At 43.1% G+C, this 18,145-nt stretch overlaps 1 protein-coding gene across 5 annotated transcripts in view; it reads right to left on the bottom strand.

Moving 5' to 3' along the window:
• The window catches only part of LOC110522816 (disabled homolog 2-interacting protein), a 251,182-nt gene that overhangs the window by 116,892 nt on the left and 116,145 nt on the right, over positions 1–18,145 (bottom strand). The gene's annotated exons all lie outside the window — the stretch shown is intronic.

Below are 18,145 nucleotides of genomic sequence, written 5' to 3'. Positions count from 1 at the left end.
CTTGTTTGGTGACAGAAGCACCAGATCATCAGTAGACATTTGACTTCAGATTCTAGCAGGGTGAGGTGGGGTGCTGCACACTGTTCTAGTGCACTCGCCAATTCGTTGATATATATGTGGAAGAGGGCTGAAGCTGCATCCCTGTCTCACCCCTCAGTTCTGTGGAAAGAAATGTGTGTGTTTTTTTTGCCAATTTTAACCACACGTTTGATTACATGGATTTCATGGTTTCTTCAATTACATTGAGCTGATTTCTGACGTATTGTTCTTTCTTTTTCCATAGAGTATTTCTGTATTGTTTTAGTGATTACCATAGTGACGGCGTTGACGCAGGTTTTCTGGGTCTCTATGTTTTTGGTTGGATAGGTTTCTCAATTTCTTTCTTAAGTTTTTGCATTCTTCTTTAAAGTTGTTAATTTTCTTAGGTTGTCTGCTTGAAATGTTTTGATTTGATAGGGAAGCTGAGAGTGTCACGCATGCTCCCGCTCCCCCTCCCTGGGGCTCGAAGGCACCAGGCTCCCCAGCATTACGCACTCCTGCCACCATCAGTACGCACACCTGCCTTCCCCACGTCATGCACATCATCGATTATTGGACTCACCTCGACTCAATCCCCTGTTTATTATGTGTCAGTTCCCCAGGTCTGTTCCTCGCTGCTGCATTAATGTTCATATGTCGTTGTTACCCGTGTGCTGACCCTGGTCCTGTCTTGTTACCTGTCTGTTCCACATTATGTGTTCAACTCCCCGTACCTGCTTCTCATCTCCAGCGTCGGTCCTTTCAGAGAGGTCAGAGATACTGTTTAGGTTTTCTACTGCCAGGTTTACACCATCACTATTACAGTGAAACCTTTTGTCAAGGAAATTGTCGAGAAGGGATTGAATTGGTTGTTGCCTAATTGTTTTTTGGTAGATTTCCACACTACTCTCCTTCCATTCATAGCTTTTCTTAATTAACCTGTTCAGGTCCATTGGCTTTGAAGCCTTATGATTGAGCAAAGCTCTGTTCAAGTAGAGTGTAATTTTGTGATCTGATAGGGGTGTCAGTGGGCTGACTGTGAATGGTCTAAGAGACTCTGGGTTGTGGCCAGTGATAAAGTAGTCTACAGTACTATTGCCAAAATATGAGCTATAGGTGTACCTACCATAGGAGTCCCCTCAAAGCCTACTCTTGACTATGTAGATACCCAGCATCCGACAGAGCTGCAGGAGTTGTGACTTGTTTTTGTTGGTTATGTTGTCATAGTTGTGTCTGGGGGGGCATATCGGGGAGGAAATGTTGTCGCCTCCAGGTAGGTGTTTGTCTACCTGTGTGCTGAGGGTGTCAGGTTCTTGTCCAGTTCTGGCATTAAGGTCACCACACACTATTACATGTCCCTGGGCCTGGAAATTGTTGATCTCCCCATCTAGGATGGTTAAAGCTGTCATCGTTAAAGTATGGGGATTCTATTGGGGGGATAAAGGTAGCACACATGAGGACATTTATCTCTGTTGAGATAATTTCCTTATTAATTTATAGCCAGATATAAAATGTTCCTGTTTTGACTCATTTAATAGAGTGGGTTAGGTCTGCTCTATATCAAATTAGCACACCCCCTGAGTCTCTTCCCTGTTTCACACCTGGTAGAATGGTGGATGGGACTACCAGCTCTCTGTAACCTAGAGGGCCAACAGTGGGTCTGTCTCCTTTATACCATGTTTCTTGTAGGATGGCAATGTCTGTATTTCCAATTTATTTGATTAAGTCTGGGTTCCTGCTCTTTATGTCAAAGGCAGATGACCTCAGACTATATATTCCAGGATGAGATAGTAAAAGCTTTGTGTTGTCTAGTGTTGTTTTTGTGTTGTTTAGGCCTCTCTCTCTCTATCTCTCTTGCTCTCTCTCTCTATCTCTCTTGCTCTCTATCTCTCTCTCTTGCTCTCTCTATCTCTCTCTCTCTCGCTCTCTCTCTCTCTTGCTCTCTCTATCTATCTCTCTCTCTCTCTCTCTTGCTCTCTCTCTCTATCTCTCTTGCTCTCTATCTCTCTCTCTTGCTCTCTCTATCTCTCTCTCTCTTGCTCTCTCTCGCTCTCTTGCTCTCTTTCTCTCTTGCTCTCTCTCTTGCTCTCTCTCTCTCTCTCTCTCTCTCAGCGTGATTAACTGTAAACCCCTTTTCCCTCTCTCCGTGTGCAGCGGGAGGTGTGTGTGTGGGTGGTGCAGCCTGGATCTGCTCCTTTGTGCCTCCAATGTGTGTGTGTGTTTTTGTTTGTTGGTATTTTACTAGGATCCCCATTAGCTGTTGCGAAAGCAGCACCTTGTCTTCCTGGGGTCCACACAAAACATGAAACATGACATAATACAGAACATTAAGGCAAGAACAGTTCAAGGACAGAACTACAAACATTTTAAAAAAGGCACACGTAGCCTACCTATTAATACATACACACAAACTATCTAGGTCAAATAGGGGAGAGGCATTGTGCTGTGAGGTGTTGCTTTATCTGTTTTTTGAAACCAGGTTTGCTGTTCATATGCACATTATGAGATGGAAGGGAGGTCTATGCAATAATGGCTTGATATAATACTGTACGCTTTTTTGAATTTGTTCTGGATTTGGGGACTGTGAAAAGACCCCTGGTGGCATGTCTGGTTTCTTATAATGCAGTCAGTCTCTCTTCCTCTTAGCCAAGAGAGACTGACATGCATAGTATTTATATTAGTCCTCTGTTTTCAACGAAGAGCAAGATGTGCCGCTCTGTTCTGGGCCAGCTGCAGTTTAACTAGGTCTTTCCTTGCAGCGCTCGACCACACAACTGGACAATGAGATAAGACAAAACTAAAGCTTGCAGAGCATCTTGTAATTACAGACAGACCTCTCCCCATCTTTACAATCATTGAATCTATATATTTATATTTATATATTTTGACCATGACAGTTTACAATCTAAGGTAACACCAAGTAATTTAGTCTCCTCAACTTGTTCAACAGCCACACCATTCATTACCAGGTTCAGCTGAGGTCTAGGACTTAGGGAATGATTGTACCAAATACAATGCTTTTAGTTTTAGAGATGTTCAGGACCAGTTTATTACTGGTCACTCATTCCAAAACTATTTGTTAAGGGTTTCAGTGACTTCATCAGCTGTGGTTGCTGATGCATATACAATGCCTTGCAAAAGTATTCACCCCCCCCCCCCCCCTTTCCTATTTTGTTGCATTACAACCTGTAATTTAAATTTATTTTTATTAGGATTTCATGTAATGGGCATATACAAAATAGTCCAAATTGGTGAAGTGAAATGAGAAAAAATACTTGTTTAAAAATGTTTAAAAAAATTTAAAACCGAAAAGTGGTGCGTGCATATGTATTCACCCCCTTTGCTATGAAGCCCCTAAATAAGATCTGGTGCAACCAATTACCTTCAGAAGTCACATAATTAGCTAAATAAAGCCCACCTGTCTGCAATCTAAGTGTCACATGATCTCAGTATACAGTTGAAGTCGGAAGTTTACATACACTTAGGTTGGAGTCATTAAAACTTGTTTTTCAACCACTTCACAATATCTTGTTAACAAACTATTGTTTTGGCAAGTCGGTAAGGACATCTACTTCGTGCAGGACACAAGTCATTTTCCCAGCAATTGTTTACAGACAGATTATTTCACTTATAATTCACTGTATCACAATTCCAGTGGTTCAGAAGTTTACATACACTAAATTGACTGTACCTTTAAACAGCTTGGAAAATTCCAGAAAATGATGTCATGGCTTTAGAAGCTTCTGATAGGCTAATTGACATAATTTGAGTCAATGGAGGTGTACCTGTGGATGTATTTCAAGGCCTACCTACAAACTCAGTGCCTCTTTGCTTGACATCATGGGAAAATCAAAAGAAATCAGCAAAAAATTGGAGACCTCCACAATTCTGGTTCATCCTTGGGAGCAATTTCCAAATGCCTGAAAGTACCACGTTCATCTGTACCAACAATACTACGCAAGGATAAACATCATGGGACCACGCAGCCATCATACCGCTCAGGAAGGAGACGTGTTCTGGCTCCTAGAGATGAACGTACTTTGGTGCGAAAAGTGCAAATCAATCCGAGAACAACAGCAAAGGACCTTGGGAAGATGCTGGAGGAAACAGGTACAAAAGCATCTATATCCACAGTTAAACGTGTCCTATATCGACATAACCTGAAAGGCAGCACAGCAAGGAAGAAGCCACTGCTCCAAAACTGCCATAAAAAGCCAGACTACGGTTTGCAACTGCACATGGGGACAAAGATCATACTTTTTGGAGAAATGTCCCCTAGTCTGATGAAACAAAAATAGAACTGTTTGGCCATAATGACCATCGTTATGTTTGGAGGAAAAGGGGGAGGCTTGCAAGCCGAAGAACACCATCCAACCGTGAAGCCCGGGGGTGGCAGCATCATGTTGTGGGGGTGGTCTGCAGCAGGAGGGACTGGTGCACTTCTACTATTATTCTGACATTTTGCATTCTTAAAATAAAGTGGTGATCCTGACGGACCTCAGACAGGGAATTTTTACTAGGATTAAAGGTCAACAATTGTGAAAAACTGAGTTTAAATATATTTGGCTAAGGTGTATGTAAACGTCCGACTTCAACTGTACATACACCTGTTCTGAAAGGCCCCAGAGTCTGCAACACCACTAAGCAAGGGGAACCACCAAACAAGCGGCACAATGAAGACCAAGGATCTCTACAAACAGGTCAGGGACAGAGTTGTGGAGAAGTACAGATCAGGGTTGGGTTATAAAAAATATCTGAAACTTTGACCATCCCATGGAGCACCATTTAATCCATTACTAAAAAATGGAAAGAATATGGCACCACAACAAACCTGCCAAGAGAGGGCTGCCCACCAAAACTCATGGACCAGGCAAGGAGGGCATTAATCAGAGGCAACAAAGAGACCAAAGATAACCCTGAAGGAGCTGCCAAGCTCCACAACTGAGGTTGGAGTATCTGTCCATAGGACCACTTTAAAACCTCTTGAAGCTAGGGGGCACTATTTTGGAAAAATAACATTCCCATAGTAAACAGCCTATTTCTCAGGACCAGATGCTAGAATATGCATATACTTGACAGATTAGTATAGAAAACACTCTAAAGTTTCCAAAACTGTCAAAATATTGTATGTGAGTATAACAGAACTGATATTGCAGGTGAAACCCTGAGGAAAATCCAATCAGGAAGTGCCTCTTATTTCGAAACCCTTCTGTTCTTATGCATCCTTATTGCCAATTTAAAGGGATATCAACCAGATATCAACCTAACCACTTCCCTAAGGTGTCAACAGCCTTTAGACATAGTTTCAGGCTTTTCTTTTGAAGAATGAGCGTGAACGACCACATTTCGTTAGTGGCTAGGTGGGGGCTCTCAGAGTGAGTTTTTGTCTGCGTTGTCATGACCGCTCTTTCCGATGGATTCCTGGGCATAACGCACCAAACTAACGGAGGTATTTGGATATAAAAAATATCTTTATGGAACAAAAGGAACATTTGTTGTCTAACTGGGAGTCTCGTGAGTGAAAACATCCGAAGATCATCAAAGGTAAATTATTAATTTGATTGCTTTTCTGATTTTCGTGACCAAGTTACCTGATGCTAAGTGTACTTATTGTTTTGTCGAGCGATCGATAAACTTACACAAACGCTTGTATTGCTTTCGCTGTAAAGCATAATTTCAAAATCTGAGACGACAGGTGGACCTCTTGATACTAGCCATCCCGGATCCGGGATCGTGAATACAGCCTCAAGCTCATTACCATAACGCAACGTTAACTATTCATGAAAATCGCAAATTAAATGAAATAAATATGCTAGCTCTCAAGCTTAGCCTTTTGTTAACAACACTGTCATCTCAGATTTTCAAAATATGCTTTTCAACCATAGCAAAACAAGCATTTGTGTAACAGTATTGATAGTTAGTGTAGCTAGCGTAGCATTTAGCGGGCAACGTTTTCACAAAAACAAGAAAAGCATTCAAATAAAATAATTTACCTTTGAAGAACTTCGGATGTTTTCAATGAGGAGACTCTCAGTTAGATAGCAAATGTTCAGTTTTTCCAAAAAGATTCTTTGTGTATGAGAAATCGCTCCGTTTTGTTCAAACCCCCCCCCCCCCCCCAAAAAAACTAAAATTCAGTCATCAAAACGCCAAACTTTTTTCCAAATTAACTCCATAATATAGACTGAAACATGGCAAACGTTGTTTAGAATCAATCCTCAAGGTGTTTTTCACATACAGTGCCTTGCGAAAGTATTCGGCCCCCTTGAACTTTGCGACCTTTTGCCACATTTCAGGCTTCAATCATAAAGATATAAAACTGTATTTTTTTGTGAAGAATCAACAACAAGTGGGACACAATCATGAAGTGGAACGACATTTATTGGATATTTCAAACTTTTTTAACAAATCAAAAACTGAAAAATTGGGCGTGCAAAATTATTCAGCCCCTTTACTTTCAGTGCAGCAAACTCTCTCCAGAAGTTCAGTGAGGATCTCTGAATGATCCAATGTTGACCTAAATGACTAATGATGATAAATACAATCCACCTGTGTGTAATCAAGTCTCCGTATAAATGAACCTGCACTGTGATAGTCTCAGAGGTCCGTTAAAAGTGCAGAGAGCATCATGAAGAACAAGGAACACACCAGGCAGGTCCGAGATACTGTTGTGAAGAAGTTTAAAGCCGGATTTGGATACAAAAAGATTTCCCAAGCTTTAAACATCCCAAGGAGCACTGTGCAAGCGATAATATTGAAATGGAAGGAGTATCAGACCACTGCAAATCTACCAAGACCTGGCCGTCCCTCTAAACTTTCAGCTCATACAAGGAGAAGACTGATCAGAGATACAGCCAAGAGGCCCATGATCACTCTGGATGAACTGCAGAGATCTACAGCTGAGGTGGGAGACTCTGTCCATAGGACAACAATCAGTTGTATATTGCACAAATCTGGCCTTTATGGAAGAGTGGCAAGAAGAAAGCCATTTCTTAAAGATATCCATAAAAAGTGTTGTTTAAAGTTTGCCACAAGCCACCTGGGAGACACACCAAACATGTGGAAGAAGGTGCTCTGGTCAGATGAAAAAAAAATTGAACTTTTTGGCAACAATGCAAAACGTTATGTTTGGCGTAAAAGCAACACAGCTGAACACACCATCCCCACTGTCAAACATGGTGGTGGCAGCATCATGGTTTGGGCCTGCTTTTCTTCAGCAGGGACAGGGAAGATGGTTAAAATTGATGGGAAGATGGATGGAGCCAAATACAGGACCATTCTGGAAGAAAACCTGATGGAGTCTGCAAAAGACCTGAGACTGGGACGGAGATTTGTCTTCCAACAAGACAATGATCCAAAACATAAAGCAAAATCTACAATGGAATGGTTCAAAAATAAACATATCAAGGTGTTAGAATGGCCAAGTCAAAGTCCAGACCTGAATCCAATCGAGAATCTGTGGAAAGAACTGAAAACTGCTGTTCACAAATGCTCTCCATCCAACCTCACTGAGCTCGAGCTGTTTTGCAAGGAGGAATGGGAAAAAATGTCAGTCTCTCGATGTGCAAAATTGATAGAGACATACCCCAAGCGACTTACAGCTGTAATCGCAGCAATAGGTGGCGCTACAAAGTATTAACTTAAGGGGGCTGAATAATTTTGCACGCCCAATTTTTCAGTTTTTGATTTGTTAAAAAAGTTTGAAATATCCAATAAATGTCGTTCCATTTCATGATTGTGTCCCACTTGTTGTTGATTCTTCACAAAAAAATGCAGTTTTATATCTTTATGTTTGAAGCCATAAATGTGGCAAAAGGTCGCAAAGTTCAAGGGGGCCGAATACTTTCGCAAGGCACTGTATCTCTTCGATGATATAACGTTCGTGGAAGTCTGCTCTCTCCTCTGAATCCCATGGAAGAATGCTTGCAGCTGAAGATTACGCACCAATTTCGACCATGGACACCGGGCGGACACCTGGTAAATGTAGTCTCTTATGGCCAATCTTCCAATGATATGCCTACAAATACGTCACAATGCTGCAGACACCTTAGGGAAACGGCAGAAAGTGTAGGCTCGTTCCTGGCGCATTCACAGCCATATAAGGAGACAATGGAAAACAGCGCCTCAGAAATGTTGTTCACTTCCTGTTTGAAGTTTCATCTTGGTTTCGCCTGTAGCATCAGTTCTGGGGCACTCACAGACAATATCTTTGCAGATTTGGAAACGTTAGAGTGTTTTCTTTCCAAAGCTGTCAATTATATGCATAGTCAAGCATCTTTTCGTGACAAAATATTGCGCTTAAAACGGGCACGTTTTTTTTTATCCAATAATGAAATAGCGCCCCCACAGATTCAAGAGGTTAACAAAAGGCTAAGCTGTGTTTTGCAATATTGCACTTGTGATTTCATGAATATGAATATTTTCTAGTAATATTATTTGACTGTGGCGCTATTCTATTCAGCGTTGCTGATGACAATTATCCCGGATCGGGATGGGTAGTTCAGAGAGGTTAAGCAGTACACTCCACAGAGCTGGGCTTTATGGAAGAGTGGCCATAAAAAATAAGCAATCATGTTTGGTGTTCGCCAAAATGCAAGTGGGAGACTCCCCAAACATATGGTAAAATGCAAAATGTAGCTTTTTGGCCATCAAGGAAAATGCTATATCTGGCGCAAACCCAACAGCTCTCATCACCCTGAGAACACCACCCCCACAGTGAAGCATGGCGGTGGCAGCATCATGCTGTGGGGATGTTTTTTATCGGCAGGGACTGGGAAACTGGTCAGAATTGAAGGAATGATGGATGGCGCTAAATATAGGGAAATTCTTGAGGGAAGCCTGTTTCAGTCTTCCAGAGATTTGAGATTTGGATACAGGTTCACCTTCCAGCAGGACAATTTACCCTAAGCACTGCTAATGCAACATTTGAGTTTTTTAAGGGGAAACATTTAAATGTCTTGCAATTTGTGGTATGACTTAAAGATTGCTCTACACCAGCGTAACCCATCCATTTTGAAGGAGCTTGAGCAGTTTTGCCTTGAAGAATGGGCAAACATCCCAGTGACTAGGTGTGCCAAGCTTATAGAGACATACCCAAAGAGACTGGCAGCTGTAATTGCTGCGAAAGTTTGCTCTAAAAGTATTGAATTTAGTTATGCACGCTCAACTTTTCAGTTTTTTTGTCTTATTTCTTGTTTGTTTCAGAATAGAAAATATTTTTCATCTTCAAATTGGTCGGCATGTTGAGTAAATCAAATTACGGATACTTTTTCAAGCCACTGTGTGGTTGAATCATCATACATGGAAACACATGCTTTGTTTAATGCCAGTGGCAGGTCATTGGTAAAAATAGAAAAGAGTACAGGGCCTAGAGAGCTGTCCTGTTTGACATTAGAGCTGTCCTGTTTGACATGTTTGACATTAGAGAAAATTCTATTAAAGAAAACCCTCTGAGGGTTTTAGATAGATAGCTCTGAACCCATGATATAGCAGAGGTTGAAAAGCAATAACACATATGTTTTCTCAACAACAGGTTATGGTCAATAATGTCAGAGGGTGCACTGAAATCTAACAGTACAGCTCCAACAATCTTCTTATTATCAATTTCTTTCAACCAATCATCAACCAGTCATTTTTTTCAGTGCAGTACATGTTGAGTGCCCTTCACTGTGTGTGTGCTCTTTGTCCTGTCGGCTCAGTCTGAGGAAGGCTGCCTCCCAAGAAGCTACTGTTGCCACTTCCTATAGGCAAGGACTCTGGCCAGGGTTAGGGATGGAGATAGCTTCAGGCTGGGGATAGCACTGGGGCTAAGCTTATACAGTAGCCTACAAAAAGTGGAACTCATTACTAAGTACTTTGACCTAAAACCTAAATATGTTCACAATACATGCTACACTTATAACATTCCACAGATGCTTTCAGGTACAATCTTGTTGCTGTGAAATGTCCCGTATACCTGCTGCATGCAAGATGAAAGAGCAGTTATTTAGTCTAAAAGCTATTGGGAGGTTCTGAATGCCTCTGTCTAAAGCTCTGTACAGCATCCACACATGCCAGAAACCAATAAGTGCAGTTGCTATTCATACCCAACACAGCTATAATACACTCAACCACTTTCTTTCTCTCCAATGTGTTTCCCCCCCAATGGAGATATGGAGTGGGCCAGATTTTGCATTAGGGCTTTCATATAAGCCTACGCTATTTCATAGAAGAAGAGAGAGGTGAAAGTGCTGATTGTAGAACTATGGTAACTAAACACACAGATAGAGACAGTAGGTGCTGTGAGAGAGAGGGATAGAGGGAGAGACAGGGAGAGAATGAGACAGGGAGAGACAGGGAGACAATGAGACATGGATAATGAGAGAAGAGAAGAGGGAAAGGAATAGGGATAAAAATAGGGAGGGGGAGAGAGGGAAAGGTAGGTACACCTGATGCAGCCATCCAGCCACCTTGTTTATTAACAGTGTTCGTATCTAACTGGGTCACACTGTATTGGTGGAGCTGTACTATGCTCTCCCTCTCTCTTCCCAGATCCCTCTCTCTTTTCCTCTCCTGCTCTCTCTCCCTTTCTTACTAAACACACACACATGCAGGCCCGAATGCACACACACACTGTTGTGTGTCACGTCCGAGAAAGAGATAGATATTAAAATCAAGAGAGAGAGAGAGAGCGAGAGAGCGAGCAAGAGAGTGAGAGAGAGATAAATGGAAAAAGAGAGATTGAGAATCCATCATTAAACAAAAACGGACAAATTTCCTTGAGATTTTGTTTTGCCTCAATATCCTCAAGCTCTTTTAAGTGGGCGGCAATTAAAGAGCCACTTCCCTCCTTGTTCCAAAGGGCACGGCTGTCTGGCATGTAGTAAGGAGAGGAGAGTGAGAAGGGGATGAGAGGGGGGTGAGAGGTCAGAGACAGACAGACAGACAGACAGACAGACAGACAGACAGACAGACAGACAGACAGACAGAGCTGGAAAATGTCTTCACTGACATTCTCAACATCTCTCTGGCCCAGTCTGTAATAGCTACATGTTTCAAACAGACCACCATAGTCCCTGTGCCCAAGAATGCCAAGGTAACCTGTCTAAATGACTATCACTCACACTCACATCTGTAGCCATGCAATTATTTGAAAGGCTGGTCATGGCCCACATCAACACCATCATCCCAGACACCCTAGACCCACTCCAATTCACATACCGCCTAAACAGATCTACAGATGATGCAATCTCTATTGCACTCCATACCACCCTCTCCCACCTGGCCAAAAGCAACACATACATGAGAATGCTGTTCATTGACTATAGCTCAGCGTTCAACACCATAGTGCCCTCCAAGCTCATCACTAAGCTAAGGACCCTGGGACTGAACACCTCCCTTTGCAACTGCATCCCAGACTTCCTGATGGGCCGCCCCCAGGTGGTGTAGGTAGGCATATTTGCCATGCTGACCCTCAACACAGGGCACCTCAGGGGTGTGTGCTTAGTCCCTTCCTGTGCTCCCTGTTCACCTACGACTGTGTGGCCGCGCACAACTCCAACACCATCATTAAGTTTGCTGACAACACAATGATGGTTGGCCTGATCACCATCGATGATGAGACAGCCAATCGGGAGGAGGTCAGTGACCTGGCAGAGTGGTGCCAGGACAACAACCTCTCTCTCAAGGTCAGCAAGACAAAGGTGCTGATTGTGGACTACAGGAAACAGAGCATGCCCCCATGCATATTGACAGGGCTGTAGTGGAACGGGTCGAGAGCATCACGTTGCTCAGTGTCCACATCAATAAGGAATTAAAATGGTCCACACACACCAACACAGTCATGAAGAAGACAAGACACCACCTCTTCCCCCTCAGGAGTCTGAAAAATGTCGGCATGGACCGTCAGATCCTCAAAAAGTTCTACAGGTGCACCATTGAGAGCATCTTGACTGGCTGTATCATCACTTGGTATGGCAACTGCTTGGCATCCGACGACGAGGTGGTACGGAGGGTAGAGCCGATGGGAAAGTAGATCACTAGGGCCTCTATACCAGGCGGTGTCAGAGGAAGGCCCTAAAAATGGTCAAAGACTGCAGCCACCCAAGTGAAAGACTGTTTTCTCTACCGATGCAACAAGTCTGGAACCAACAAGACCCTGAACAGCTTCTACCCCCAAGCCATAAGACTGCTCAATAGTTAGTCCGGGTAGCTATTGGTAAACTATTTAACTATCTGTATTGACCCTTTTTACACTCTTTTGACTCATCACATAGGCTGCTGCCACTGTTTATTATCTACCCTGTTGTCTAGTCACTTTATCCCTAGGTATATGTAAATATTCTATATATTCAAAACTATGTGGAAACCCCTTCAAATTACTGGATTCTGCTGTTTCAGGCACACCTGTTGCTGACAGGTGTATAAAAATCGAGCACACCGACATGCAATCTCCATAGACAAACATTGGCAGTAGAATGGCCTTACTGAAGAGCTCAGTGACTTTCAACGTGGCACCGTCATAGGATGGCACTTTACCAGCAAGTCAGTTTGTCAAATTTCTGCCCTGCTAGAGCTGCTCCACTCAACTGTAAGTGCTGTTATTGTGAAGTGGAAACCGGTGGAGGCTGCTGAGGTGAGGATGGCTCATAATAATGGCATGGACATGGAAGCAATGTGTTTGATGTATTTGATACCATTCATCAACCCCATCAAACACCTTTGGGATGAATTGGAATGCAGACTGTGAGTCTAATCGCCCAACATCAGTGCCCAACCTCACTAATACTCTTGTGGCTAAATGGAAGCAAGTGCCCACAGCAATGTTCCAACATCTAGTGGATAGCCTTCCCAGAAGAGCTGAGGCTGTTATAGCAGCAAAACAGTAACCAAGTCCGTATTAATGTCCATGACTTTGGAATGAGATGTATGTGTCCACATACTTTAGGTAATGTAGTGTATCTAACTCAATTACCTCGTACCCATGCACATTGACTCGGTACTGGTACCATGTGTATGCAGCTAGGGTTAGAGTTACTCGTTGTGTATTTATTCCTTGTGTTATTCTTTTCTATTATTTCTCTGTTCTCTCTCTGCATTGTTGGGAAGGGTCCGTGAGTACGCATTTCACTGTTAGTCTACACCTGTTGTTTACAAAGCATATGACAAATACAATTGGATTTGATTGAGTTGTCAGAAAGCACCATCTGGGCTGTCATATCTACTGAGCTCTATATAATCATCTGGAGGAGCTGGGGGTCGGCTGGTGAGTGTGTCTGTATGCGGATTAATGAGTATGTGTGAGCAGTCCTTTCAGAGCGCTGTCCGTTAGGTGCCTCTGATGGTGTGTTCAGTATTCAGATCACACCCAGGCCCTCTCTATTAGAACTCATTACACTGGTAAAGGGGAGAAAGAGAGGGAGAGAGGAAGACGAGAGGAGAGGAAGAGATGAGAGGACAGGAGGAGAGGAGGAAAGGATGAGAGGAAGAGAAATAGAGAGAGGTGGATATGAGAAAAGAGGTGGAGAAGAGAATGGGATCATTGGAAGAGAGGAGACGAGTGGAGAGGGGGAGAGATGAGAAAAAGAGGCGAGGATGAGAGGAAGAGGAGAAGAGGAGAAGAGGATCCCTCAGCCCTCTTTAAACACATGGTCAACCATCTGTCCAAAAGTCAACACTACAGTTTACACAGAAATCAACACTACCATCATTCACAACTCTAATATAACATTTACAGAGGGGTCAATGCTACCATCACAACACTAATGTACAGTTTACAGAGGGGTCAATGCTACCATCACAACACTAATATACAGTTTACAGAGGGGTCATTTCGGTTGCTCCGAAATCTTAAGGTCAGGCATTTACTCTGAATGGTTAAGGTACGGGTTAAGGCTTGGGATAGGCTTAAAACAAGAATCGAAAAAACAACTTTCTGTTGCTGGATTTAAACATGCAACCTTACACCCGAGGCAGATGCTTACACCCGAGCAAAACCACCTATGCTCGAACACACACACACACACACACACACACACACACACACACACACACACACACACACACACACACACACACGCACACACACGCACACACACACACACACACACACACACACACACACACACACACACACACACACACACACACACACACACACACACATCAAGATAACAATAGGGACGGAAATCTGTTTTAGAATTTATTAAAAATAACATTTTATTATAACTAATAAAGCCTTGATGAAAATAGATTCTGATTGCATTGTTGCTATGACAATGGTGCCATCCGCATTCTGTTTTGGGAGGGAACAGGTGTGGAGGTGTGTGAGTGTTCACCTAGCAATCAGAGAAGTAGCTGCAGGTGGTTTGAGGTGTCTGTTGTGTTCTGCAGGGTAGTGACCTACAGGCTGAAGCGGGCTGACTGACTCTGACCACACGCATAATTACAGTGTAAACCAGGAAGCTACAGGTACAGCCAAGCCCCTTCATGGAGCAGCTTCTTTTACTCTCCTATAAATATAATGACTATTAGCTAAGATACTTTTAGGAGTTTTAGAGACAGGAGAGAGTTTGCTTCATTGAACAGGAGACTGACAGGTCATGTGGATTTCTGGAATGGCTTTTTCCTTAGAAATGTTTTTTTAAATGTATTATTTCTTACATTGTTATCCCAGAAAATGTTATGTGTTATTACATACAGCCGGGAAGAACTATTAGATATCAGAGCGACGGTAACTCACCAGCACTACCAACATTACGACCAGGAATACGACTTTCCCAAAGCGGATCCTTTGTTCGCATCACCCTGGGCAATTGAACTGATTCCAGAGGCCAACCCAAAAACAACGCTGGCGAAAAAAGGGTTCTCGGAGCGGTCTTCTAGTACGACTTAGGAGGCGTGTACACCACCCACCACCTCCGAGTATATTACTCGCTAATGTTCAGTCCCTGGATAACAAAGTTGACGAAATCAGGGCAAGGGTCTCTTTCCAGAGAGACATCAGGGATTATAACAGACTCTGTTTCACAGAGACATCTCTCGGGATATACTGATTGTTTTGATCACATGGACTGGGATACGTTCTGGGTAGCTTCAGAGAATAATATTGACGTATACACTGAAACTGTAACTGAGTTTATCCGGAAGTGTATAGGAGATGTTGTACCCACTGTGACCATTAAAACCTACCCTAACCAGAAACCGTGGATGGATTGCAGCATTCGCGTAAAACTGAAACTCGAACCGCCACATTTAAACATGGCAAGGTGATTGCTAATATCGCAGAATACAAACAGAGTAGTCATTCTCTCCGCAGGGCAATCAAACAGGCAAAACGTCAGTATAGAGACGAATTGGAGTCACAATTCAACGTCTCAGACACGAGACATATGTGGCAGGGTCTACAGACAATCACAGACTACAAAAGGAAAACCAGTGGACACCGACGTCTTGCTTCCGGACAAGCTTAACACGTTCTTTGCCTGCTTTGAGGATAACACAGTGGCACCGACGCTGCCCGCTACCAAGGACTGTGGGCTCTCCTTCTCTATGGCCGACTAGAGTAAGACATTTAAACGTGTTAACCCTCGCAAGGCTGACGGCATCAGACGGCTTCCCTAGCCGCGTCCTCAGAGCATACGCAGACCAGCTGGCTGGTGTGTTTACGGACATATTCAATCTTTCCCTATCCCAGTCTGCTGTCCTCACATGCTTCAAGATGGCCACCATTGTTCCTGTACCCTCCAAGCTCATCATTAAGTTCGAGGCCCTGGGTCTGAACCCTGGCCTATGCAATTGGGTCCTGGACTTCCTGACGGGCTGCCCCCAGGTGGTGAAGGTAGAAAACAAAACCCCCACTTCGCTGATCCTCAACACTGGGGCCCCACAAGGTGCGTGCTCAGCTCCCTCCTGTACTCCCTGTACACCCATGACTGTGTGGCCAAGCACGCCTCCAACTCAATCATCAAGTTTGCAGACGACACAACAGTAATAGGCTTGATTACCAACAACGACGGGACAGCCTACAAGGAGGAGGTGAGAGCTCTATGAGTGTGGTGCCAGGAAAATAACCTTGCACTCAATGTCAACAAAACAAAGGAGATGATCGTGGACTTCAGGAAACAGCAGAGGGAGCATATCCACATCGACGGGACAGCAGTGGAGAAGGTGGTTCTTCAGCGTACACATCACTGACAAACTGAAATGCTCCACCCACACAGACAGTGTGATGAAGAAGGTGCAACAGCACCTCTTCAACCTCAGGAGGCTGAAGAAATGTGGTTTGGCACCTAAAACCCTCACAAACGTTTACAGATGGACAATTGAGAGCATCCTGTTGGGCTGTATCACCACCTGGCATGGTAACTGTACGGCCCACAACCGCAGGGCTGCACCATGCATCACTGGGGGCCAACTACATGCCCTCCAGGACACCTACAGCACCCGATGTCACAGGAATGCCAAAAAGATAATCAAGGACAACAACCACCCGAGCCACTGCCTGTTCACCCCACTATCATCCAGAAGGCAAGGTCTGTACAGGTGCATCAAAGCGGGGACCAGGAGACTGAAAAACAGCTTCTATCTCAAGACTGTTAAATAACCATCATTAGCACAGAGAGGCTGCTGTCTATATACACAGACTTGAAATCATTGGCCACTTCAATAAATGGAACACTAATCACTTTAATAATGTCACTTTAATAATGTTTACATGTCTTGCATATGTACAGTATTTACTGTAGGTCGCAGTTGTAAATTAGAACTTGTTCTCAACTAGCCTACCTGGTTAAATAAAGGAGAAATAAAACAATAAAAAATAATAATAATTATATTCTACTCTACTGTATCATAGTCTATGCCGTGCTGACAGTGCTCATCCATTTATTTATATATTCTTAATTCCATTCCTTACTTAAATTTGTGTGTATTGGGTATATGTTGTGAAATTGTTAGATATTACTTGTTCGATATATCTCCACTGTCCGAACTGGAAGCACAAGCATTTCACTACACCACAATAACATCTGCTAAACACGTGTATGTGGTCAATGACATTTGATTTGATTGTGAAACACACACCAGCATCTAGGATTTAAAATTGGAAATTAAAACATGTCAAATCAGCCATATCTCATTCCCCTCGCCTCTTTAACTAAATTGTTACTTGGAGCAGTTAAAACAACAACACACAACAGGAATAGAAAGAGTCAACCAAGTCATGCTGCCCTGAACATTCTGATATGCATTTTGGTGGCTGAATATAAAACATATTGTCATCCTATGACATTTCATGTTACGACGACTCTCATATTTCTACTGCTTCTAAGTCTCTTAGTCTCTTTCCTCGTCTGTGTGACGTTTGTTCTCCCAGCGAAATGTCAAAGGTGTCTGGCTGTGTATGACCAGGCAATCAGTGACCATGAAACAATAACGTTACATCACCAGCCAGCTGGGTAAACAGCCCAGGCCTCATAAAAGGAAAATGAGATGGGAGGTAAGGAACTATCTGTTCCAGACAGTCTATCCCTGGACAACAGTGTCTACAATGTCTGACAATGTCTTTCTTTCTCAAGCACTTTTTTTTTACCTTGAACAAGGTAGGCTATCACTACAACACAGCAGCAGTTGGCATTGAGGGACCCTCCTGTTACTGACTAGCATAACAATGAGAGAGAGACTGAGTACTGTATGTACTTGAGGTAAATGACTAGCTAGTACTGAACCAGCCACAACGGAGGAAGGCAACTTTTAAGTAATAACAACTCCAACCACTCCACAACCTTATCATTCTGTCCCATTACTTTATAATCACTATATTATCTTGGAAAAGATAGAAAGGAGAAAGAGTGAATGATAATCTTGCAACAGCAGAACAGTAATATTCATAATCACAACAATAATGAGTGAATTAGAGGTGTGAAGTTTAACAGGTACTGTCCTATCTCCACCATGTGGCTGTGTGTATCAAGCGTCTCAGGGTGCTGATCTAGGATCAGCCCCCCTATGTCCATGTCATTTGTGATCTAGAAGGCTAAACTGATCCTAGAACAGCACTCCTACTCTGAGACTCTTGATACGTGTGAATCCTGGTCTTTAAAACCTCTTAAGGATCCGCTCCTTTTTTCCCCTCCAATTTTTGCCTAAA

This window comes from Oncorhynchus mykiss, chromosome 5 (genome assembly GCF_013265735.2).
Source record: "Oncorhynchus mykiss isolate Arlee chromosome 5, USDA_OmykA_1.1, whole genome shotgun sequence".
Classification (NCBI taxonomy): domain Eukaryota; kingdom Metazoa; phylum Chordata; class Actinopteri; order Salmoniformes; family Salmonidae; genus Oncorhynchus; species Oncorhynchus mykiss.
Note: the sequence above shows the minus strand (reverse complement) of the source record. Positions and strands in the feature narration are given on the sequence as shown.